Source organism: Delphinus delphis, chromosome 15 (assembly GCF_949987515.2).
Source record: "Delphinus delphis chromosome 15, mDelDel1.2, whole genome shotgun sequence".
NCBI classification, from domain to species: Eukaryota; Metazoa; Chordata; class Mammalia; order Artiodactyla; family Delphinidae; genus Delphinus; species Delphinus delphis.
In genome coordinates this window covers 18,469,839-18,494,798 of record NC_082697.1, presented here as the reverse complement: position 1 = coordinate 18,494,798, position 24,960 = coordinate 18,469,839, and the positions used below count along the sequence as shown (strand labels likewise).

At 42.1% G+C, this 24,960-nt stretch overlaps 1 protein-coding gene across 7 annotated transcripts in view; it reads right to left on the bottom strand.

Annotated features, from left to right (window-relative positions):
* ZHX3 (zinc fingers and homeoboxes 3) overlaps window positions 1–24,960 on the bottom strand; it is a 127,556-nt gene that overhangs the window by 43,293 nt on the left and 59,303 nt on the right. For 4 of the 7 annotated variants that reach the window (XR_009522071.1, XR_009522073.1, XM_060030780.1 and 1 more), the window contains exon 2: window positions 22,182–22,297. The gene's annotated coding sequence lies outside the window, so the exon portion shown is untranslated. The remainder of the gene's footprint in view (window positions 1–22,181; window positions 22,298–24,960) is intronic. The other 3 variants (XR_009522074.1, XR_009522072.1, XR_009522075.1) reach the window with 1 other exon arrangement.

Sequence of the window (24,960 nt, the reverse complement as noted above, 5' to 3'; positions counted from 1 at the left end):
TTCAAGTTATTGTCATTATCAGGTTATCCTCTGAGAGTGTGTTTGTATGTACATGTGTGTACCTGTCACTTACTTTAAATAAAATATTTGAGGGCTACTAGGTGCTCAGCTCTGTGCTAACAGGGTGGAAATGGGAGGATTAAAGGTCACATCTCTGCCCTCAAGGAGTACAACCACCAGCTGAGTAACATTACTATTTGTCAGGCACTGTACTAACTGCTTTACATTTATTTCCTCATTTAATTTTATCCTCACAGTGATCCTATGAGCTAAGTATCATCAATGGATTTCCAAATTAGGAAACCAAAGTTAAATGGCTAAGCAACTTGACTCAGCTCACACAAGCAGCAGGCAACAGCTGGGATTCACACCTAGGTCCTCCTCATTGCAAAACTACGCTCTTAACCCACAGCACAAACATCCCGTAAGAGTGAACAGTACAAGACAGTACGTCAGAGTGAAGAGCTCAGTGCTGGGACGCAGAGCTGAGTGCCTCCGGATTCTGGGGAAGCCAAAGAAGGCACATGGTGTGAGGATGAGGATGAGCCATCACATGCTGCTGTCACTCATGTGAGCCGATGCCCAAGTGCCAATACACCATCTGTCCCCTGGCCTCACACCCATGGCCACCTCCTGTAATATTTCTTCACTCTTAACCATTTATAAAAATGGAAGGCCAGCAACCTTTGTGCAGGCCTTAGGATGTTTCATAGCTATCTCCAAGGATGGAATCAGTTCTTCCTTGATGTGCAAAGATTTCCTCTCTGTTCTAGAGATACGACCACATATTGAGGAATTAAGTTTGAAACTCTTTAGGCAAATACTAGATGTTATTTCCACTGCTGATGATTTGTATAACCCTAGCCCTAGCTCTAACCTCTTGGCACTGTGGCAAAAAGTAAATGTAACATAATGTCTGAACAAAATGTGATACTACTTCCTCGGTGCTGGTCTCCGTGTACCAGAAAGTGGTGGGAGTGAATGGAGGCAGTGTCCCTCTCATGCCTCAGCAGCCCCTTTACCAGGCAGCCAGCCGACTTCTCGTTACCTCAGGGCAGGGCAGACCTCCCAACCTCCAGGCTATGGTTCCAGGGCTCTGATGTTCCAAGTGAGGGAGAAATATCTCCTTCTAAAACAGCAGGGAGTCAGAAGCATATGGGATTTCTGCTTCCATGGGATTAGGGGAAAGTATCAATACTCTAGTACTTCTTCAGTGAATAGGATGTGCTGGTACTACGGCTCCTACTCATTCTCATGTAAGGAGCAACACTGAGATGTGATCTGGAACTAGGACTGCTGCTATCAAGGCAATGGGAAACAATTCTGTTTTCAGGGTCACATCTGGGACCCTGGAATCATTTCCAGTTTCAACCTACATTGGACTGATCACTGTGTACCAGGTTCTGAGCAAACATCTCCTTCCTCATAGCTGCAAACAATCCTACGAAATGGACATTATCTCTACCTTACTTGTGTGGACGCCAGGGCTCAGGGAAATAGTTATGTCTATGGTCACAGAGCTGGAGTGTTATAGTTGGGGACCAGACTGAATCTCCTGATGCCAAGTCCAGTGTTCATTCCATGTTATAAAAGTTTGCGGCCTTGGGATATTATTATTATATAAACTGGGGTTTGGATGGTCATCCTCATTATAGCCAAGCTCTCACTTTGCTTTCAAAGGAGAAAGAATAAATCATGTTGAAGGGGGCTATTAGAAGGCCAAGGGCGGTAAGTGTTGCAGTGAATGGACACAAGCCGTGTGGAAACTCTGGGGTGAGAATCAGCTCTGACTGAAGTTGGGATGGAAAAGACCTCAGAGAGGTGAGGCCACCCACTGGGCAGGAGGCGCTCTGGGGGTTAACAAAAGCCCCTAAAAGCGCAGACATGGAGAGGAAAGCACAAAGAAAGGGACTCGTGTGGGAAACCCCTTACAGCAGGGCTTCTCAACCTTGGTACTAACATTTTAGATCAGGTAATTCTTTGTTCTGGGGGCTGCACTGTAGGATATTTAGCAACATCCCTGACCTTTACCCACTAGGCGCCTGTGGCACCTCCCATCTTGTCCCTTGTTGTGACAATCAAAAAAGTCTCCCGACATTGCCAAACATCCCCTGTTGAGAACCACTGCCTTAGACAGTGATGTGTCAGCAACTGGGGGCTGGCTGGCAGGGGGTCTGGGGAGGAGCAGAGAAAGAAGGGGAGGCCACGAACCTGGCAGGGAAGGGAACAGATGCGTGCCCTGAGTGTCCTCTCGTTAAGCCCTTCAGGTACGGACTCTGACGACATTAGGACAAATGGGGCCAAACATGATCCCAGGATGAGATCCCTTTGAAGGGTGCCCAGCAGGACCCTGGCTGGGAGGAGAACATTTGCAGGAGAGAAAGGGTTCTAGACTAGGCAACTTGCAAAGGGCACCCTTACTCCCATACTCTCTCTTCTCCTTTCAGTGAACGGAAGCAAGAGAGGATGACACGGGGAATGCTACAGGAGCCTGGAACTCCCAAACCTATTGGGGAGCTTTAAGGGGACCTCGACTAGGAGGATGAGGGAGCTGCGATTTGCCTGTGACGGCAACACCACCCTTCCCCCCAGAAGCCATCCCCGACTCCCGCACCTCTCACCCTTGGACCACAGTCGCCCAGGAAAAGCGGAAAGGAATTGGGATACTTATCCTGGGAGACAGGAAGCAAAAAGGAGAAAGGGGGTGAAGATGAAAGAATTTTGAGCTTCAAGAGAGATATACTGACAGAATTCACAAAGGGGACCATGTTTCTCAGCGAGGTAACAACAAAGTAGAACTGGGTCTGGGGGTTTGAGGAAAGGAAACAGGCAGAGAAATTAATATTTACAAAATGTCCACTGAGTGCCAGTTCTGGGCAAGGCCCACTGCATGAGTTACACGTTCGGGTTTCACAGCATCATTCAATACCTATGTGCGGTGTGGGCATTACAATCTTTTTAGAGCAGAGGAAAGTAAGGTGTAGGGAGGTGAGGAATTTCTCTTTGTTCCCGGCCGGAGGGGCCTCCCCAAATGACCAGGGGCCCCAGGCATGGTTGGCGAGTCCCCCTCCCCCCTCTGCTGTGCCTCCTCCCCTCGGCTCCAGGGCCCACAGCCTCTTGCTCCCCTTGCTTGCCTGCCTGCCTGCTCCACTGGACTGAGGCTGTCAGGGGCTGTGTTTTGGGTTCTGCATGTCCAGCATCTCCTTATGTGCCGGGCACGGGCCTGCATCCGCGAAGGAAGCACGCAAGAGTTAATGCGGAGGCAAACAAAGAGCCGTGAGGCCCAGCTGTGTGAGCTGAGGGCAGAAGCAATGAGCACACCCGTTACATAAGTGCTTCTCCTGCTCTGCTCAGGCCCGGGAGGAGAGCGGGGCTCTTGCCTCCCCTGTGCTATATATAATCTCTGTTTTGGCAGAGGAGCTTGCTACAGTTCCACAGCTCACTCACAGGAGATACTCATGTTTTCTTAAGAATCCAGCAAATTTTCTTTGACTAGTGATGCCACAAAATAATAAGACAGACTTGGTGTAAGGTTTAGACACTTTTCCCACATTCCCAGCATTTTTCTCTCTCAAAAACAGTATTTCTGGTTCCACTTCAAGAAGCAAAGGAAGGGTGAAAATGAGATGGCAAAGAGACAGCTTGCAACATCCCATAATTACAGCCTTTGATGCTGGAACCTCAAGGCTCCAATCCCAGATGGGACAGTGTTTCCCTTTTCGAGGCTCCAATCCCAGATGGGACAGTTACCCTTTGGTAACTAAACAGGGGCTGATCCATTAACCAAGAATATGTCCCCCCCAACACCTTTTTTTCTGGCCGCACGGCTAGTGGGATCTTAGCTTCCCAACCAGGGACTGAACCCGGGCCCTTGGCAGTGGAAGCATGGGGTCCTAACCACTGGACCGCCAGGGAAGGCCCCAAGAATACGTGTTTGATACAGAGTGGGCCAGGTTTGTTTCTGATTCTTTCTCACCTTCCTCGTAAGCCCTTACCCTGGAATCCATGACCGCATGACTATAGAATGAATATTTCATAGAATCATTCATTTATCCTGGGACTTAATTGAAGATAAGTTCTACTTAGTTAACCCCTTCTTTAGCTGTAGTAGATTTACCTGAAAAATGTTTTCTGAGACCTTTAAAAACATATATTTACTAAAAATCACCACATTAACTTCATGTTAGTCCTAAAAGGTTCTCTAATTACTGAAAGCCATAGTTCATTATTCTAATACAAACTGTTATAACACATACTCACTTGAACATTAAAACATGACATTTCCTTTAAGTATAAACAGTCCTTTAACTTTTTACCAATTTGGTTGGGACTTCCTCCAGATCAATTCTTCCAAAATGATGCATTTTTAAGAAATAAAATCATGAACCTGATGTTTTCATAAGATGACAGGTTAAGAAGAAAAATAGGCTTTTAAAATGTTAATTTTATTAACATTAATACTAACATCTAAGTATTAGCAGAGCTATTATTTATAAGCATAGCTCCTATAGTGAGTATGTAGACACTGTGAGACCTGCTGACAGTGGGCAGCTCAGTTCTAGCAGGTTCTATTCCAAGGTGGCCTGTCACTATAGTGGGAGTCAGATAAACCTGAGTCCCAGCCCTGACTCAGCAACTTCCTAGTGCAGGTCACTTGGGTCTTGGGTGATGTATTTAACCTCCCAAACCTCAGTTTTCTTTTATAAAATGGGAACGGTATGAGTGTATATAGGGTAATGTTCACTTCAAAAAATAAACAAGACAGTCTATGGGAAAGCATCCTGGACAGGCATGTTGACAGTCAGGCAGAAGTCTCAGGCTTCCTGCCTCCTCACTCCCTGCACTGTCCCATCACCAAGGTGGCCCCTCTGCACGGTTTCTGAGTACTGACCTTCTCCTCTCGCCTGCAAACAGCTGCGGTGACTTCAGTGACCTACACCGCCTGCATATACACTTGCCCCCTTCCCCCTGTTAGCCTTTAGACACACAGATCACTGTCTTCAGTGATTCCCTGCAGCATAAAGTCCACCCACTTGAGCCTGGTGTCATGGTCCTTTCTTAGTCTGGCCCAACCCACCCTTTCTGAGCTCATGGTCCCTTGCAAACCCAAGTCTTCCCACTCCAACTCTGCCCATCCCCCTGCTTCAAAGCTCTTACACAGCCTCCACGGCCTACAGTATAAACTCCAAACTGCTTCATGTGGCATCTGAGACATGTTATCTGGTCCCTGCCCATCTCCAGTTTCACTGGCCACCACTCCTTTGCCTCCTTGTACTTTATAGTCAAGCAATTCTACTTACAGTACCGGAGCCCTATGTTGTCTCATCACTCTTCAACTTTACACACACTCCCCTTTTTGCCCAGAATACCCTCCTCCTCTCATCTATTTGGCAAAGTCCTAGACAGTTTTTAAATGGCCCCACTTCTGTGACAGTCTGTCAAGTACTGACTGTGTCTCGTACCTTTGTCTGTTACTGCACCTGCCATGTTGTAATTATTTTTCATGTTTTCTTGTAATTCACTAGACCACTATAAATATCTTCTTTGGGGGGTGAACCCAGGACTTGGTCTTACCCAGAGCAGTCACTCAGGAAATATTTACAGTGTTGAGCCGAAAAAGCTTCCAAGCTGGTGGGAAGAGCCACTGAAATGCAGGGGCTGCGACCTACCAGAGCAGCCTGCCGCTATGAGAGTAGGCAGAGGGAGAATTTAACAGAATTCCCATTGAAAATGGTAAAATGGTGGTGACTGCCAGAGCTCAGAAAAAGAAACCCTTTTTATGTGGTTATAACTCTAACAAGTCAATTACATTTACCTAAAGCCAGTGGAACTCCAAACTGTATTTTTCTCCCCATAGCTTCATTCTTTTATAAAGTTCCCTTGCTCTGTGCAATGATCATGGGCAATCGCGTTTGCAGTTTTCGGCGATGCCAGTTCATGGCTATGTTTTTCTGTTCACTGAACTGGCTCATTTCTTCAGAACAAACTGTTCTGCACTGAAGCAGGAATTGGCTGGGTTCTAACAAAAAGATTTTTCCCCCCTGACAGTGTTTTTGCAAAAGACCCAAGTCAATTTATAGCCAAGTAACAAAAGGTCAGAAAGGTTAGTCAAGCAATGGGCGTAATTCCTGTGTGTCACAGCCAATAAAGGAAATGGGTGGGAATAAATAGTATGCAATTTTAACCTGAAATTATTTGTGCAAAACTATTATTGTAAACTATACAAAGGGACCCATGGCTTCCAATAAAAAGGATTTCCCACTCTGATTTTTCTTAAGACACATTTACTGTGGAAGAACTGAGATGACCTCGAATTCCTCATTTGCAAATGGAAAAATGTCAAAAACTTTTTCACACTAATTTATGAAAAAACTTGGCCACTGTTTTGCAGCCCTGAAATAGAAATATTCACATAAAAAATTAAATATCTCCCAGTTAAATCACAATTAAATACAATCTGCAGGGCTGAATTTAATACAAAATCTTTGCCAAAAGAGAAAATTAACCGAAAGAGAGGCTGAGAAAAGGGCTCTAAAGAGGCCATAGTTTATCTGTTGTAATCATGCTAGAAGTGTGACAAACTACTGCATTATTCAGCGAGCATAAGAACAACAAGAAATGCCTGCCTTTAAAGCAGACACGAAGAGCTGACATCACAGCCAAGCAAACGGAAGACAGATGAGTAACAGCCTGCACTGGGAGGCCAACCAGGCCCAGGCTGTGGGTCTGTGGAGTAAGGAAGCCTTTCAAATTTCAAGGCCGATGGAACCACCCCCCACACCCCATCATCACGATGTCTATAGTAGTCACCATTTAAAACAACCTAATCATCCAAAAGATGAATGGTTAAATAGAACACTGTCACAGTCGTGGACAAGATGCTGTAAACCATTTCTCCCCCAGCCTCCTTGCTAAGTACAACTATAAACTCTGGAAATAATACAAGAGGCAACCAAAGAAGAAGTCTGAAAGGGGGGAAAAGGAAGGTGAACAAGTTAGGGATCCCAGGGCTAAAGGAACAAGACAGCAGCAGGGCATCCTATGACTCCCCTATCCAACTGAAGAAGGTGGCCCAAGCCAAATGTTTCCCAAGTCCCAGTGTAGCAACATAAGGCAGCTCAGGAAGGCTTATCCTTCCCTATGACAGAACGGGAGTTCTGCGGACAACACCAGGCCAGCTGGCAGCACCAACAAGGAGGATAGTTCAGGATCCCACTGATATTAAAATAATCTGGGAAAACACTCTCCCTCCCTGCAGGGCCCCCAGGAAGTACTCTTTATTCCAGCAGGATGGAGACTTCTTTCTTCCACCTGAAGGCACCAGGCAGCATGGCCTGGGGAAACTTCTCCCTTCCATCAGATAGCACCAGCAGGGCCCAGTGGGAGCCCCAGCTGCACCAGATAAACCAAGCAGACCAAAACAGTAACAGCAAAGCCTCTGAAAAGTAAATCATCATTGGAATCACAGCCCACAACAGTAGATCCCAACCTGTGTGCTAAACCTAAAGAGAGTGACTTCCTGGTAAAACAAAAGGTTTAAAGAGGACCCAGAGTTTCCTAACATAATAGACAAAATGTCCAGAACAGAATGGAAAATTCCCTTCCTACCAAGAACCAGGAAACTCACAACCTGAATGAGAAAAGACGATCAACCGACACCAATACCACGATGAATCTGATGTTGGAATCAGCTTACAAAGAATTTTAAAGCAGCCCTCACAAAAATGCTGCAACAAGCAATTACAAATTCTCTAGAAATAAATGAAAAACTAGAAAAACTCATCAAAGAAACAGAAGTTATAAAAAGGACCAAATATAAATTATAGAACTGAAAGACATAATAATAGAAATAAAAACTTGCTAGATAGGCTTAATAATAGAGATGACAGAGGATAAAAATCAATGAACTTGAAGACAGATCAGCAGAGCTTACCCAATGTGAACAAAAGAGAGAAGACAGACTGAAAACAAATGAACAGAGCTTCAAGAACTTGTGAGACAGTAACAAAAGATCCAATGTTCATATCATCAGAGTCCCAGAAGGAGAATAAAAAGAAAGGGGCTGAAAGAGTATTCAAAAAGATAATGGCTGAGAATTTCCCAAACCTACAGCTTCAAGAAGCTGGGCAAATCTCAAATAGATAAGCTCAAAGAAATCCATGACAAGACACATGATGATTAAATTTCTGATAATTAAAGACAAAGAAAAACCCTTGAAAACTGAGAAAAACAACCCATTGTTTATAAGGGAACACCAATTCAAATGACAACAGATTTCTCATTTGAAATCACAGAGGCCAGAAGGAAGTAGCACAATATTGTCAACACTGAAAGAAAAGAACTGTCAACCATGAATTCTATATCTGGGGAAACTATACCTCAAGACTGGAGGGGAAAAGACATTCTCAGACTAAGGAAAACTAAAAGAATGTGTAGCTAGAAGACCTACCCTTAAAGAATGGCTAAAGGAAGTTCTTCAAAGAGAAAGGAAATGATAAAAGAAGAAATTTTGGCATATCAGTTAGGAATAAGGAACAGAAAAAGAAAATGAGTATATACAATAGGCTATCCTTCTCCTCATGAGTTTTATATCATATTTAATGACTGAAACAAAAATTATAATACCACCTGATGCTCAAGATAATTATATTTAGAATTGGGGATTAAAGGGACCTAGATGGAAGTAAGGTTTCCACATTTCACTCAAAGTGGTGAAACGCTGATACCAGTAGACTGTTATAAGTCAAATATGTATCTTGTAATACTCAGAGCAACCACTAAGAAAATGATACAAAGAGATACACTCAAAAACATTACAAGTAAGATAAAATCCTTTAAAATGTTCAAGTCACCCAGAGAAAGGCAAGAAAAGAGAAACCAGAAGCAAAACAAATAATAAAATGGCAGATTAAAATCTTAATATATAAATAATTACCTTAAATGTAAATGGTCTAAATACACCAATTAAAAAGTAGAAACTGTCAGAATGGATAACTATATGCTGTTCACACGAAACTCACTTCAAATTCAATGAGATAAGTAGGCTGAAAACAGAGTGCTGTCCATATAGTAGATGGAATATCAATAGCTCTTTTAAATTGTGCTTATGAATAATTTTCATGATATAGGAAAATGTTTAGAATATTACATTTTATAAGACGTGATAATTAAATAAGTAAATATTTTCAAAACAAGACGCAAAATGTATATATAGCATGACTTCACACTGTATGTAAACAATTTATGAATAAATGCCTCAAAAGAATGCATGTTAGGGTACCACCTGCAAGAATCTCAATTCTCTTCATTATGCTTTCTTATATTTTTCAGATTTCTACCATAGAATGAATGGCTTTTATAATCAGAAAACAACATTATGTTTTAAAACTTCTCTTCAATTAAAGCAGTCTATTAAAGATAACTGCTGCGTTCTGAAGAACCTAGGGGCAGGACAGGAATAAAGACGCAGACGTAGAGAATGGACTTGAGGACACAGGGAAGGGGAAGGGGAAGCTGGGAGAAAGTGAGAGAGTGGTATGGACATATATACACTACCAAATGTAAAACAGATAGCTAGTGGGAAGCAGCCGCATAGCACAGGGAGATCAGCTCGGTGCTTTGTGACCCCCTAGAGGGGTGGGATAGGGAGGGTGGGAGCAAGATGCAAGAGGGAGGAGATATGGGGACATATGTGTATGTATAGCTGATTCACTTTGTTTTAAAGCAGAAACTAACACACCATTGTAAAGCAATTATACTCCAATAAAGATGTTAAAAAAAAAGATACAGTTATCAAAAAAAAAAAAGATAACTGCTGCTGCCTGGGGAGGAAGAACTAATATTTATCATTGGCAGCCACCATTAACGTGGCTCTTTCTACTGGTGAGTTGGCTGCCTCTCCCTTTCCTGCTCCCCAGAGGACCAAAGGTACAAGGCAGAAGGCCTGAAAGACTCAGAAAGTGCTCTCTCTGCAAGCTTTGTACATGGGATCCCGGAGATGAGGGTAGGAAGGGGGAGGCAACTGACAGATAGGGACAGCAGAGCAGGACTGCTAGAAACCTGTCTCATGGCCAGTGGTCTCCAGAGTCACTGCTGTAGGTCTCCACAGGCCTGACCACCGAGTTGGGTCCCATGATTCTTCACTCCGTCACCCAAGGCCACACGAGCATGTCTTGGTCCTCACAGCCCAACAGAGCCTAACACGAGGATCATCCCACCACGCTGGAGGCCACAGTACACAAGAGGAAATTCTTCTATTTGATATTGCCAAGTCGGTATCAATTTAACACCCCTGTCTTCCTTTCTTTTTCAAAGTCTCTCTCTAATTTTATCCAGGAGCCCAGTGATAAGCTTCCTACTATAACAGACTCAATCCTTTTTCTGACATTTCAAGTAAGAAAACTCAAAGTAATCTTCAATTCTTCCTTACCCTTTATTTGTATATCCAATCTATTATCATGAAGTAGATTCAACACAGAATGCAGAAGGTAGCAGATATAATGATTTCTAAGATTCCCTATCAGAGATTTGTAATTCTTTTACCAAAGATTACCTTTACCCTTTCTTAATGTAATGAATAAACAAACCCTCTTAAAGTCAAAAGTCGAAATCTCTGACCAAGGCTCCTTCATGTATAAGATGCTTCCTTGTTGATTTAACAAGCAATGGGACCATTTCAAGACTTCCCACTGTTATAACCAATTCTGGAAAAGTTGCCTTTTTCTCTTACTGAGGACATGGAATCCCATCTCTATGGCCATACAGGATAACTCAAAGCCAACCTTGATTTTACAGCACTTTGCAAACTCTGCAGGACTATTTCAGTGCCTCCGCCTTTGCCATCTCCCATATCTAAACTACACACATGATGAGGTAACACAATTTTACAAATTACTTGAGCACGTATTGGTGACCATGTTAACCTTTTTTTTTTTTTTTTTTTTTTTTTTTTGCGGTACGCGGGCCTCTCACTGTTGTGGCCTCTCCCGTTGCGGAGCACAGGCTCCGGACGCGCAGGCTCAGCAGCCATGGCTTACGGGCCCAGCTGCTCCGCGGTATGTGGGATGTTCCCGGACCGGGGCACGAACCCGTGTCCCCTGCATTGGCAGGCGGACTCTCAACCACTGAGCCACCAGGGAAGCCCCATGTTAACTTTTTAAATAAACTTTTGATTTGCCTGTTGTCTTGCTTTTTGGGGGCTAGAGTGGAAAAAGCATGGACTCTGGAGTCCAAGAGTATCCCTATTACTTATTAGCCACATAACTTTGCAGCCTCTTCATCTATAAAATGGAAATAAGTATGCATACCTCTTATGAGGATTAAGTAATATATTACTTATAAAAGTGCCTAGCATATCATAGGTGCTCTCTTGGATCATTCCTACCTTAGTTTCCTTTTTTCCAACTACTTCTCGTTTATGATTTATGCTTTATGCTTTTATGGACCTAAATGAGTCACCTTAAATTCTTATGGAACAAAAAAAAAGCACATAAAAATACAACATAAAAATAGTAAACGCTCTGCTGGGAAGTAGGGGTGGGCACTGACTGGGAAGGGATATGAGGCAACTTTCTGGATAATGATACCCTCGTAGGAGTTTGGGTTACACAGGTGTATGCATTTGTCAAAACTCAGCAAATGTACAGTTAAAATTTAACTACAATGAAATGTACCAATCTTACCTCAAAAGAAAAAAAAACTATAAACAAATAACAACCTCTACTTAGTGATAGGCATGCTGAAGCACTGAGAGGGAATGCATAAAAAATAGGATGGACAGACGGCTGGACAGAGGAACAGGAAGCACAGAGTAAAATGTTAATGGTCAAACTTGGTGGTGGGTGGATGGCTGCCCACTGTAAAATCTTTTCAATTTTGCAGTATGTTTGAAATTTTTCATAATAAAATGTTGGGAAAACATATGCTATGGAAAAGAATGGAAGGCACTCAATACACATTAGTTCTCTTCCCGAATCCTCTCCCTTATCTTCATGCATCCATTTGTTCATTTACCTGCAAACATTTCCTAGGCACACACCGCAGAATCGCCTAGTACAAGTTGCTTAACCCCAAGCCCTCTGAATACGTTTCCTCTAACTACATGTGCCTCATGGGGTTTCTGTGAGGATTAAGATGATAAACATATAACGCTTAAGCTCAGTACCTGCCCTGTAGCTGGTGCTCGACAAAAGCTAGCTATGATTATGTCAGTATTACATAAAGAGCCCAGGCATTATAGTGTATTATTCTAGTAGCAAGTAGTGGCTAGAAGCCCTGACCCCTAACTGACTGCTTGGGTTCAAATTCCAACTCTACCACTTTGTAGCTTTGGGCAAAATCCTTAACCTTTCTGTGCCCCAGTTTCCTATTCTGTGAAAAAGGGATAAGTGTTCTCTTTCATGGGGTTATTAGGACAATTCAACATGATAATATATACAAAATGCTTAGACAGTGGCTGGAACTGTATAAGCACTCAACCAATGTGAGCAAACTCACTATGCTGGATATTTAGAGAATATGGAGATGAATGGAATGCATAAGTCCCTGACACCTCAAGGAGCTGACTACCCAGGAGAGGAGAAGGCCATGTCAACAGAAGCATCACAAAGTGGTGCGCGCTGTGTGCCATAGGGAACCTGCTACTATGGGCTTGGGATACCGGAAAAACAGACTGATGATAACGACCGAGGAAGACCAAGGAAGGCCTCAAGGTAGCGGCACTGGATGACCTGGAACCTGAAGGCAGAGACAGGGAAGAAAAAGGTTGGTAATGTGAAAATACATGGTACAGAGAACTTAATAAAAGATAGGTAGGGGCGGGTTAAAAGATTTGAGGCTGGAAAGAGATTGGGATCAGATGGCAGAAAGCTCTGCTGATGAATGTGGACTTTGTTCTGCAAAAGTACTTTGAAAAAATGATCATCCATTCATATATTCCATGGATTAGAAGAGGTGAATCTTCAAAATTAATTGTTGACCAAAAAAAAAAATTCTTGATTTTTCTATCTGATAAATAACAAATACTGCTAATCATTTATCCACTGCACTCTTTATGTAAAGTAACTAAAAATTCATTACAATAACTATTTTACCAATTCACAGCATCTCTACTAGATAAGAAGGCCCAGAGCCTCTGGAAGGAGGGCCAGGGAAAAGCTTACTAACAGCATTGTGGAATCAAGTTAGTTAGCACCACTCTAACTGGTCATTGCTTTGAGGTTCAGTTTGGAATCTGACCCAAGATATTAAATTCAGGAAGGGAGAAAAGTCCAGGCAGCAGCAGAGAAGGGCTGGCTCCCTTTGGATGCTGCCAGCTGGCTACGCTGCGCCTCTCAGAGCTCACTCTGCCTTGGTAAACACATTTCTGATGGCCGTAGGCACTGAGCAAACCCGCTAAGCCTTACCCAAGTGTCTTCAGCATCAAAGCCTGAGGGGAGCGGCCAGGGGACGGGGAAGGTTTTACGATTAAAGGCAGCAAATGCTGCTTCCAAATTATGTAATTTAAATATATGAACCACCCATGAAAACACCTCTTCTTTCTAGCACTATTGGAAGGAAATTAAAATAACATAAAACATATACGGTGAGGTTTAAAAGTTACAGGATTATCTACAGGGAAACTTTTATCTTCGTGTGGACCAGGTCCTTTTAGCGGAGGCACCTTTGAATGGGCTGGTGCGCTGGCCGGCTCCGGCTCGGAGGCACAGTCTCCTGGCCTGCGGGCTCTGTGAGGAGCTCAGCTGTCTTGCTCCTCTGTGTTCTCAGGGCCTAATACAGTGCCTGGCCTGCAAAGGGTGCTCACAAAATCTTTGTTAACTCAATAAGTAAATGATCTAGTCCCCAGCTTTATAAGTTCAGAAATATGATTTGTTCTAGTTCACTGAGATTATTAAATTCTTAATTGAGTGGGGGTAGAATTGGTTTAATACCAACCAAACTCAATGGAGACACGTTAGATCTTACCCCACCCTCCCATTTTAGAGGGGGTATAGCTTTCCAGGAGCCCCACTGCTTCTGAAATTTACCCAGAATTGTCCTTTCCTAACATGAGGGCACCTGGGAAACAGAATCCCTAATCAGGTGGTTGCCTGAGGAACAAATTTAGAACTTCTAAGAAGGTTTGCAACCTAGGTATGCAGCAAGCCCAACTTTGCAGCAAGCAGAATGTTTGCCCCAGGCCAGTGTGGCATCTCGTCTCCTGTGGACAGCGTGAGATGTACTCTGACGGAGTGCAACCCTCCACATCCTTCCCAGGCTCCATGCACACTCCCAATGTGGTGTCCCTTTGCAGCATTCTTCATTTGAACAAGTCATGAACCCCTCGCTTTTAAGATTTTTCTGTTTACAGGGCTTTAATTTGGCCTCTAATGACGAAAGAGGGACTTTCATCTCCACATGCCTCCAGAGGATCACTTGGATCTGGTCGTCTCTGCATGGATGTACACCAATTTTCAGGCCATTTTGGGCTCAGCAGCAAATGCTGAGCAGTATCTTCAGAGAACCCCAGGGTACTAAGTGATACCCACCCATAGCTCTGTTTAAGACTGGTTTGGATTTTTTTTTCCCCTAAGTGCAGTATTTTGCACTGTCTAATTTTCTATCCACTTGGCCTCATAAAATTTTCAGAAAAATTTCCCATCAGCATAGCTTTTTACTACTGTACCCTTTAAAAAGGTCTCGGAAATTCAACATATCTGGAATGAGTCTCGAGGCAACACTGTGAGAGGTCATCATTAACAGTTACCCACTTGGAGAAGGGACCATAATTGTAAGCTTTCTTTCCTCTTCTTAAGACAGTTTCTACCCAGAATCAAATAGTTTCTCTATCCCATGATGGCTTTTTACTTAAAAGAAAAATGAGATAGAGAAAAAACAGAAAATTTTAAATTTTGAGCTAATTTTAGACTTACAGAAAAGTTACAAAAATAGTACAGAGAGTTTCCTTATGTCCCTGACCCAGCTTCCCCAAATCTTACATAACCATAGTTAACTGAACAGAACCAGGGCATTAATATTGGCACAGTACTATTAACTAAACCAAAGATCTTATTCATATTGCACCAGTTTTTTTCTACTAATGTCCTTTTTCTGTCCCAGGATCCTATCCAGGATCCCCATTGTATTTCGTCGTTATTTCTTAGTCTCCTGTGGTCTGTAACAGCTTATCAGTCTTCCTTGTTATTCATGCCCTTGACACTTTTCAAAAGTATTAATCAGTTATTTTGCTGAATGTCCCTTGATGTGGGTTTGCCTGATGTTTTCTCGTGATTACACTGAGGTTACGCATTTCTGGCAAAAATGCCACAGAAATGATGTTGTGTTCTTCTTAGTGCATCATATCATGGGGTTTCATTGATGTTGCTTGTCTTATTACTGGTGATGCTGACCTTCATCTCTTGGCTAAGGTGCTTTCTGCACTGTAAAGTTACTATCTTTTCTTTCCTTTATAGATAATAAATAAGTTGAAGGAGTTGATTTGAGACTATGCAAATTTCTGGCAAAGGTTTCTTAAAGGATTACTGGCTCCCTCATTCACAAGCTTGCTCGCTTTCCTTAAAAACTCGAAGAGGTTAGCTGATAGTATTTCCCCTTATTATGTTTGTCATGCAAGCATTTTGTTATTACTTTTTTGTTTGTTCAATGAGATTTATTTTTCTTCTACTTGTAAAAAGAGCACATCTTCACTGTCAAAGAAAATATGGCATGTTCATAAACATGGCTTTAGAGATTGGCACCTATCATGGACTGAACGTTTGTGTCACCCTCCCTCCAAATTCATGTTGGAATGCTAACCCCCAATGTGATGGTATGAGGACATGGGGGCTTTGGGAGATAATTAGGTCATCACAGTGGAACCCTCATGAATGGGATTAGTGCCCTTATCAAAGGGACCCTAAAGAGCTCTCTCACCCCTCTCCACCATGCGAGGCTACAAGAAGAAAAAGGCCATCTGCAACCCAGAAGAGGGCCCTCACCAGAGCCCGACCATGCTAGCACCCAGCCACCAGGACAGTGAGAAAAAAATGTCTTTTGTTTATAAGCCACCCCTATTTTGTTACAGCAGCCTAAACTAAAATAGCAACTCTATATATAAATGCAGATATAGATATACAGATATCAGTGAACCTCTTTTCCTCTTTTAATACCACTGGAGTCAGATACCATAGGCTTATTCATTAAGTCCCAGCCCCACCACGGACTTCAGGAAAGTTACTTAATTTGTGTGCTGGTTTGCCCAGCATCTGTTATTTGCTGATGGGATGAGCAAAATTAAATAACATTTTTTGGGAAGAACTATTCAGAAAGGTAGAGGTAAAAATTTTATGGTCTGTGTTTAATGGAAGTCAACTGAACACTGCCATGGGGAAGGTGAGGTCACACAGTAGACATCTGCAACTCCAGATGCCACCTGTGGACAAAGGTTCAGTGTTCACTGCTGAATTCCTTAATGACAGGAAGGACTGCTACATGGTCCCCAGGATTTGCCTATTTCCAGTTTACCAAGTGAGGCTCCAACAGACTGTAAATTTATCACTTATTTGCGTGGCCCAAATACAATCAGGAAAAGGTTATTACCTCTCCCACTATTTTCCCCCAGAACAATAACAACAACAGGAACAGTTAACAATGGTGGAAAACACGACTCGCACTGGACACTGTGCCTTCTAAGCCCGTTACGTGCACTGGTTCATTCAACTCTCATCACAGTCCTTGCTAGGAGGTATTATTATTGCCTCCAGTTTACAGATAAGGAAAATGAGGCACAAAGAAGTTACAAAAAGTAACTTGCTCAAGGTCACTCAGTTAGTAGCTGGTAGAGCCAGAATCTGAACCCAGGCAAGCCTAGTTCCAGAGCGCAGGCACTTAGGCACTATGCTCTCCTATTGTCAAGAGAATGCAAGAACACATTATCATCTAGAAGAGAGAGACAGTCCATGAATTCAAGTTCCGGGGGAAGCTGAACTGAACAAAAGATTCACATGACAGACGAAAACCACTTCCAGAATGGAAAGACCTGAGAGAAGAAACAAGAAGGGGCTCTCAGGATCGATCGCACACATAATTAGCAATCAAAGTGGGTCACTAAGACAACAGCCTGGAAACATCTGAAAACAATGCGTAGAAAAGGACTCCAAGTTGACAAGTTAAACAAGCAGGTTATGTGAAAGGGAACCCAGCAGTTACTTTTGATTTTTTTTTTAAGTAACAGAAGCCCAGAGACAAGGCGATCTAAAATATAAGACCTCAAAGGAAAAGAGATGAGTGAATCAGAATACTTCAAGCTGTCATCTCTAAACAAACAAAATGATGCCAACCCCCTAGGCCAGATGCTCTTGTCATTCCTCTACCACCAAGATGTCTCCAAGAGCTGTGGTCAACAGCGCTGTCTGCATTTCCTCAGCTGGTCTGACTCCAGTGTGAGCTGACCTCCGCACCCTGTGGACTGAGCACGGTGGAATCACTATCAATTTTCTAACTGAGAAAACCAGGGGCTGAGCTTCTCCTTCTCCTTCTCCTGCTGGACCCTCTGGGTGAGTGGCCACTGCCCCTCGTAGGAAACCATCTCTTCCACAGCACTCTTTTCTGCTTCTCCCCTACCTCTTCCTCTAGCATCAGTTTGGCGTTCAGGCCTGGTTTGCATCCCACTTACTAGCTTAGTGACAATGCCTTGGAGCCTTAGTTTCCTGGCCCACGAAGTAGGGTAGTAATAATTTCCACACGCAGGGCTATTAAAAAGATAAAGTAAGCCATCTGAAAAAGCTCTCACCGCCCCGTGCAGGACATGTATTACAGGGCTCAGTACATTTTGACTTCCTGCACATAAAGACTGGTCTTGGCCAGGAGGCCAACCTAAGCCCTTTTTTCTGCCTACATGCTCTGACAGGGGGAACTTTATATCTATTCCATGGCTTTGACCTCCTCCTTGGAGCAAGTATATCTCACAACCTTTATTTCCGGCCCCTACATCTCAACTGAGTTTCTAACTCATATTTCCAATTACCCCTAGATATGTTTTCCTGGATCTGTTGACAATTTTTTAAACTCAGGAAGTCCTAAAATGCTCTGTCTCTCTCCAAAGTAGTCTCTGCGACCCCCTCCACAACATCCACCCCGTGATATAAGGTAGTCGATATTTCCACCGTCTGTTATTACCTTCCCTAAAACGAACAAACAAGAAAACCCTCTAAGTCATCCTCTAATCCCAATCTCACCTGAGTCAGGAACGAGTATTTTTAGATTCTTCCTCAAAACACCTCATCTTCTCCATCGCCACTGCTACCACCTTGTTTGAGTTCTCATCATCTCTTACCTGGATGACTGCCACAGCTGCTCAAGTGACTTCCTCCCTGCAGTCCGTGCCTCACATGACAGCCAGAGTTATCTTCCTAAAAACAGGCTTGAACAGAGTACTCCCCGGCTTTAAAACCTTTCTGGTGGGGCCACAGAAAGCCGAAATTTGTTGGCCAGGCATTCCAGGTGCTTCGCAATCTGGCCCCAACAACCCTTTGTCCAGTCTCCTCTCCAGCCACTTAGGTACCTTCAGGCTTTTGCCCATCCGCTTTATCCTCTATCCAACAAAGCCCTACTGGCACAGTAACACTCAGCATTCAGGATGCCTTCGCTGACTCACCAAACATCATTCCCTCCCTCCCTGTGTCTCCAGGACACCTGACACATCACGTCTTTCGCCATTGTGGGTTTGCATGCATGCCACCTCCTCAACCAGAAAGGGACCTTGAAGGCAAGGACAGAGCTACCTTTCTCTTTGTATCTCCTGCACCTAGTTCAGTGTCTGTCCAGCTCAGAGTGAGGCTTCAGTGGTTGTTAACTAACTTAATCAAGAATAACAAAATACTTATGAGTATCAGGCTGAAACCTAGAAGAATTAGTGCACCTCACAGAACAAATGTAAAATGTGAAGGGTAAAAATATCTGGAGTAGATGAGAAGTAAGAAGAGGGGATGCCAAAACAGGGAGAAACTGAGTTTCCTTATATGGAAGGAAAGGAAAGTTCCTGCTTTTGCTTTGATGATAGTAAATAAATTTAGGGAACAAATGTTATTTTTAGCACTAAGAGAATTGTTCACGTTTAAATTTTGTCTTAAAGTTAAAAAGAAGAAAAGGCCACTCCATAAAACAGAAGGCGTAACAGGAAAGAGACGACTAAGCAATACAAAAATTAAGAAACGAATTATACGTAGAAAACATAACAAATGCAAAAGCAACCATAAATTAAAGATGCTAAATTCACACATAAGTTATAGAATCTTCAAGATTGGTTGAACAGAAGACAAAATCTGACAACATTCTGCTTGAAATAACAGAGCTCTGAAATAATAATGAAATTAGAAAATATAACAAAATCACTGCACAAGAAATTTATAGACTATTAAAAAAAAAGAACAGAGGACAAGCATTGCTTTAAGCATTGTTAGAAAACAAAGATTCTAAAATACTTAACTAGACCAACATCTTTGAAAAAATAAATAACTACACCCCTGCCTCCAAAGCAACTCGCCCCTGATGGTTTATTAGTGGATCATTTCAAACTCTCCACAAACAAACAAAACATATTATAGAAAACATATCTAAAAAAGGTCAAGATATAGGTTATCTAGTTCATTCTACGAACCCAATTCTAAAACTGGCAGAGAAAATGAAGAGAGAAAACTAGATGAAGCTTACTCAAAATTTATGCTCAAAAATTAAAAAAAAAACCGTAAACAGAATCTAGGAATAGGTTAAAATTTTAAATTGCATCATGTCATCAGATACCAAAAATTCATTTGTTAAACTCCAACAGATATTCTTAATTTTAAAATTCTAAAACTAATAATAAAGGTATACTTTCTTACCCTTTTTAGAGTAACTATTTAAAACCAAATGTCAACAGTATACTTCAAGGAAGAAATGAGACATGCAGTCATTAAAAACAGGCACAAAGTGAAGCAGCATTTTATCATCACTGTTAATTAATATAGGATCAGAAGTGCCTTCCAATACAAAGCAACATGAAAACGAGTAAGAAATACAAATACAATAAAGGAAGAGGCAAATTTTTTAATATATATAACACCACTGTAACTTGCAAACCCAAAGAAATCACTTAAATGGTTACGATGAGCTTAAAGTGACCAAAGTCATCACCAGTATAGAAAAAATCAACACTATTTCTGGTCCTCAAACTTGACCGCAGTGAAAATCACCCTGGCAGATTTTTAAAATGCCAATGCTTACAACTCACCCCAGACAAACTGCCTCAGCATCTTTGGTGGTGGGACGAGACATTAGTAATTTATAACGCTTCTAAGTTGATTCTAATGTGCGGCTAAGTCGAGATACCATTACTCTATACGTAATTATCTAAGTGTCTAAAAAAATGCAACGCAAAACCATTTGTAATATTCGCAAATGGGAAGAGAAAGATTGCTGTAAGGCAACAGGAGTGCAAAAGAAGAAGCCCAAAAGGGGACACTTAGCTCCTGTGCCTGCAGTTCAGGCAAAGAGGCAGGCAGCCGCCCAAGTTATTGGACGGGGACATGACCCATGCCAACAACGGAACAGTGGCAGCAAGAGATAATTAGTCTCAGTCCAAGTGCTACTGAAATCAGAAGCATGCATGAAGATTTAACAGAGGCTGAGGAGGTTCAAGATTACTTGCATACCTGTGCGAGGTTACATGTGAGATCAATTCCTAGAAATGCAATTGCTGAGTCAAATGGTATGTGCCTTTGAAAGTGAAAGATTAATTTTAAAAGATCTTAAAGGTGAAATAGAAAAAGCATGATGTGTAGAATAAACAAAACATCACATTTGATAGGTAGGAGGAGTGGAGTGGGCGAAAGGAGGGAAGCTGGAGCTAGGCGAGGTGGCTCAGTGCTGCCAGGGGCTAGGTAGGGAGACTGACATCACAGAAAATTCCTGGTGATTCCAATTTGGCTTTGGCCTTCACATTCACTTTGCCCCCACAGCAGAGACCTGAAGGAGAAGGCGGCCAGGAGCCACGTGGCTACCTGGGAGGACAAGAGTCCACGACTGACTGAAGAGCCGTAAGGAGATCAGTGTGACTGACGCAGAGTCGGTGTGAAGGTGAGCACTAGAAAATGTGTGCACAAGTGCACTTGTAATAAACTTGTCTTATGCCGTTTTTCGTTTAGAGGATTGATATACAAGGCCATTAAATAGTTTTTACTCCACCTTCCAACTCAAAGTTAAAGAATGAGAAAACTGGAATATACCTTCTATCTAACAGTAGGCCTGCCACAATCCACCATGAGACAGGAAGTTCCACAAGTGACAGCTGTGAGGAAATTCCCATGGGCTGGGTGGCCCAGGCTTGTGGGGAGGGAGTGATGTTGCCATGGAGTTATCCAAGTCAGGCTGCTGTGCACAGAACTTCCATTATATACCAGCAATGACCCTGACTCCATTTCCTCCCCTTTCTTTCCAAAAAGTTCTACTTATTAAGGTTCTTAACTTTATAATGATAAATAAGGTAGTAAATTTCCTTTATTTAAAAAACTTTAACAACAAAACCCCTCAAAATCTAAGCCTGTGAGCGGCTCAGTAACAGAATAAACTGAGTTCCCAACGCATATATGTATATACATATGTGAGTATATAACTTTACTAGGGCACATCTAGTTCATCAAGGGGAGGCTATGCCTATTTACATTAATTATTGGCCAGTCAGCTTTGTCTTTAGTATTAATTTTCATATTCCAGAGAGCAGTACCACACATCCTATAGCCTGAGAACATGGCTTGGATAATTTGGTATTCAAACCAGTGTTTTTCAAGTCAGTCATTTAATAAAGCAGAAGTATGTTTTGCACTCAGACTAAAAAATTGACCTTGAACTAAACCTGCACATCACAAGAGACACAACACACAACTCTTTTATAATACCCAATGGTCAACCTAAGATATAACAGGTTCCTATCAAGTGATCTAAGAAGTCACCTAAATTGTATATTCAATACAGATATTTTTAGATTAATCCAAATGATTAATCCAAATGATTAAAAGAATCATTTGATCAAAGAGCTCAGCAATAAAAATCAAGGAAGGAGAAAATAAAGAATGTTTAACAAAGATTAAATACAGCCATAAAGACTTAGGCATGACAAAGTAATGGTAATTGATATGCAAGAAACCTAAATTCAGAAGTGTACTATTTACCTAGGAAACATACTTTTTCCTTACTTCCTTGGTTTCTCCAGTTCCTCTCTTCTCTTTGTGCAGCCCCATATGCATCTTTAAAGGTTCACTTGTTGCTTCTGCAGTTGTATCCCGTCCTGCAAAAGAAGCGACATATCCTCACTTCATGAGAAAAGAGATAAAGTGTATTCTAGGATGCTGAGCTATCCAATCTCATCAATCTCCTTTCCTAACTCATTTTCACCAGAACTATACACAAACAGAAAAACCAAGGGGGTGGGGAGAGTAAGAAGAGGTCACTAAAATACAAACTAGCAATTTTAAATGATTAAAAATGCTAGTAGTAACTGAAAAATATCAATGGAAAAAAGGCACACTTCATTGTCTCTGATGATAGATCAGAACAAGATGACTCATTAAAATCTCTTTCCACCAATGAGTTTCCATCTTTCTCTCCTGGCTAAGTTTGAGATGGCTTAGCAGAAATGATCAAATTAACTGATGTGTGGGACTTCCCTGGTGGCACAGTGGTTAAGACTCCTCGCTCCCAATGCAGGAGGCCCAGGTTCAATCCATGGTCAGGGAACTAGATCCCACATGCATGCTGCAACTAAGAGTTCACATGCTACAACTAAGGAGCCCACGAGCCACAACTAAGGAGCCTGCCTGCCGCAACTAACACCCGACGCAACTAAATAAATAAATAAATAATATTTTTAAAAATTAATTGATGCGTAGCCTTACAACTTCAAGGGTGAGTACCATTAAGGATGTGCTATTTTCTGATGCTCTTCCATTCAAAGCCCTGGGGTTTTCCTGACATGGATTCTAGAGGTACAAAAAATGATCTAGACTGAGTTCCGGGCTAAGGAGTTATGTTATCTTCATCTTTTGTCTCTGACCCTTATCCCTATGTCATCCCATTCTACCCAATGACAGACACATGGTAGCTCTTGCTTAATGAATGAGACAGTAACTATGTTTTCAACAAACAACCAGAAATGCTTCACATGATCCTAAAATTACTTGGGAAGCAGTTGAAAAACCACTGCTTTTGAGTTCTTTATTTCTTTCCCAAAGCATTCTCTTTGGTTGAGATGCCCAGTAAAATGGCCCTCAAGTGAGTATACCAGAGGGTCTCAGAACTTCAAACGGTGCATGGGTACACGAGAGAGTAGGGACTACGAATATCTGAATGTTAACAAGTTTGCCCCTCGAAAAAGCACCCTGGGGACTTCCCTGGTGGTCCTCCAGTGTAAGGGATGTGGGTTCAATCCCTGGTCAGGGAACTAAGATCCCACATGCCGCGGGGCAACTAAGCCCATGCATCACAATTAGAGAAGCCGCGCATCCCAAGAAAGACCCAGCGCAGCACCGAGTGATCTTTCCCCATCATTCTTCTGTCTTTAGCATACACATGTCAAGCTTTTACTCTGTGTCAGGCACTGCTCTAAGAGCTTTAACTAGCTGTGGGTTCAATCCACTACAAACCACTTCGCTTTGTTTGCTTCAAGTCTGCAAACCCTTAGCCTGGATGGCACGTTGTGGGTCATGAGAGGAGCCAGGTGGAAGCGTGCAAGACAACTAGCATAAATAACATCTGCTTGAGAAACAAGTCTACATACAACACAGGGGCAGGAGCATGACCCTGAGGCAGAAGCATCAACTCCATACATAAAGAAAAGCTTCACGATCACTGGCAAAGCACTGCTACCTTTCTGAGTTAAGACTCTCTTCTCAAGCTCAGATCTCTTTGCTAGAATCTAACTTAAAGTCCCTCCTTCAAAAAACAAAACAGGTATAAGATTAAAATAAGAAACTAAGGATTTTAGTTTTTGCACACACAAAGAATTTCTTATTCCTGACACCAATTCCACTTATAATAAAAAGCACTTGTAATGGCTTTCGAAAGTGTCACAGAAGTCTCTAGCAGTGCAACACAGCAAACCACCAGAAAAATCTTACTGCAATTCCATATGTATAGCTCACATTCTTGAGAAATTACTCCTAATTTTCATAAAACCAAAAGCTGCTCCATCGCCAAATACTATAAAGTTACTTTAAACACGCTCTTTCAAATTAAATGAAGAGACCAAATCCTATCAGTCCAGATCACACTTTAAAACAACCAAGGGCGCACTCAAGGTAGAAGTTTCAACAGCTTCCACAAGTCAAAAAGAAAAGGCTATATTCCTTAACTGTTATTCTATGACGAAACCCACTTGGGATCATCTGTCTTCGTGTTTTCTTGCCCACAGCTGGAAAGAACTTTCCCAATGTATTAATGCTACAAAGTACATGGATTCCAACAGTCACAAGGTAACCATGACAGCAAAGCCACAGTTATTTATGAGATCACAAAAACTATATGATGCAATTTTTTTAATTTGAGGGAAAATTCACATAACATAAAATTAACCATTTTAATGTGTACAATTCAATGGCATTTAGTATATTCACAATGCTGTACAACCCTCACCTGTATCTAGTTCCAAAACATTTTAGTCATCCCCAAATGAAACCTTGTACTCATGAATCAGTCACTACCATTCCCCCTGCTCCAGCCCCTGGCAACCACTAATATGCTCTTTGTCTCAATGAATTTATCTATTCCGGACATTTCACATAAATGTAATCACACAATATGTGACCTTTTGCGTCTGCCTTCTTTCACTTAGCATGATGTTTTGAGGTGTTTCCACATTATCACTGCATCAGTACTTTACTCCTTTTTATGGCTAAAAAATATTCCATTGTATGGATAAATCACATTTTGTTCACCCATTCATCCACTGATGGA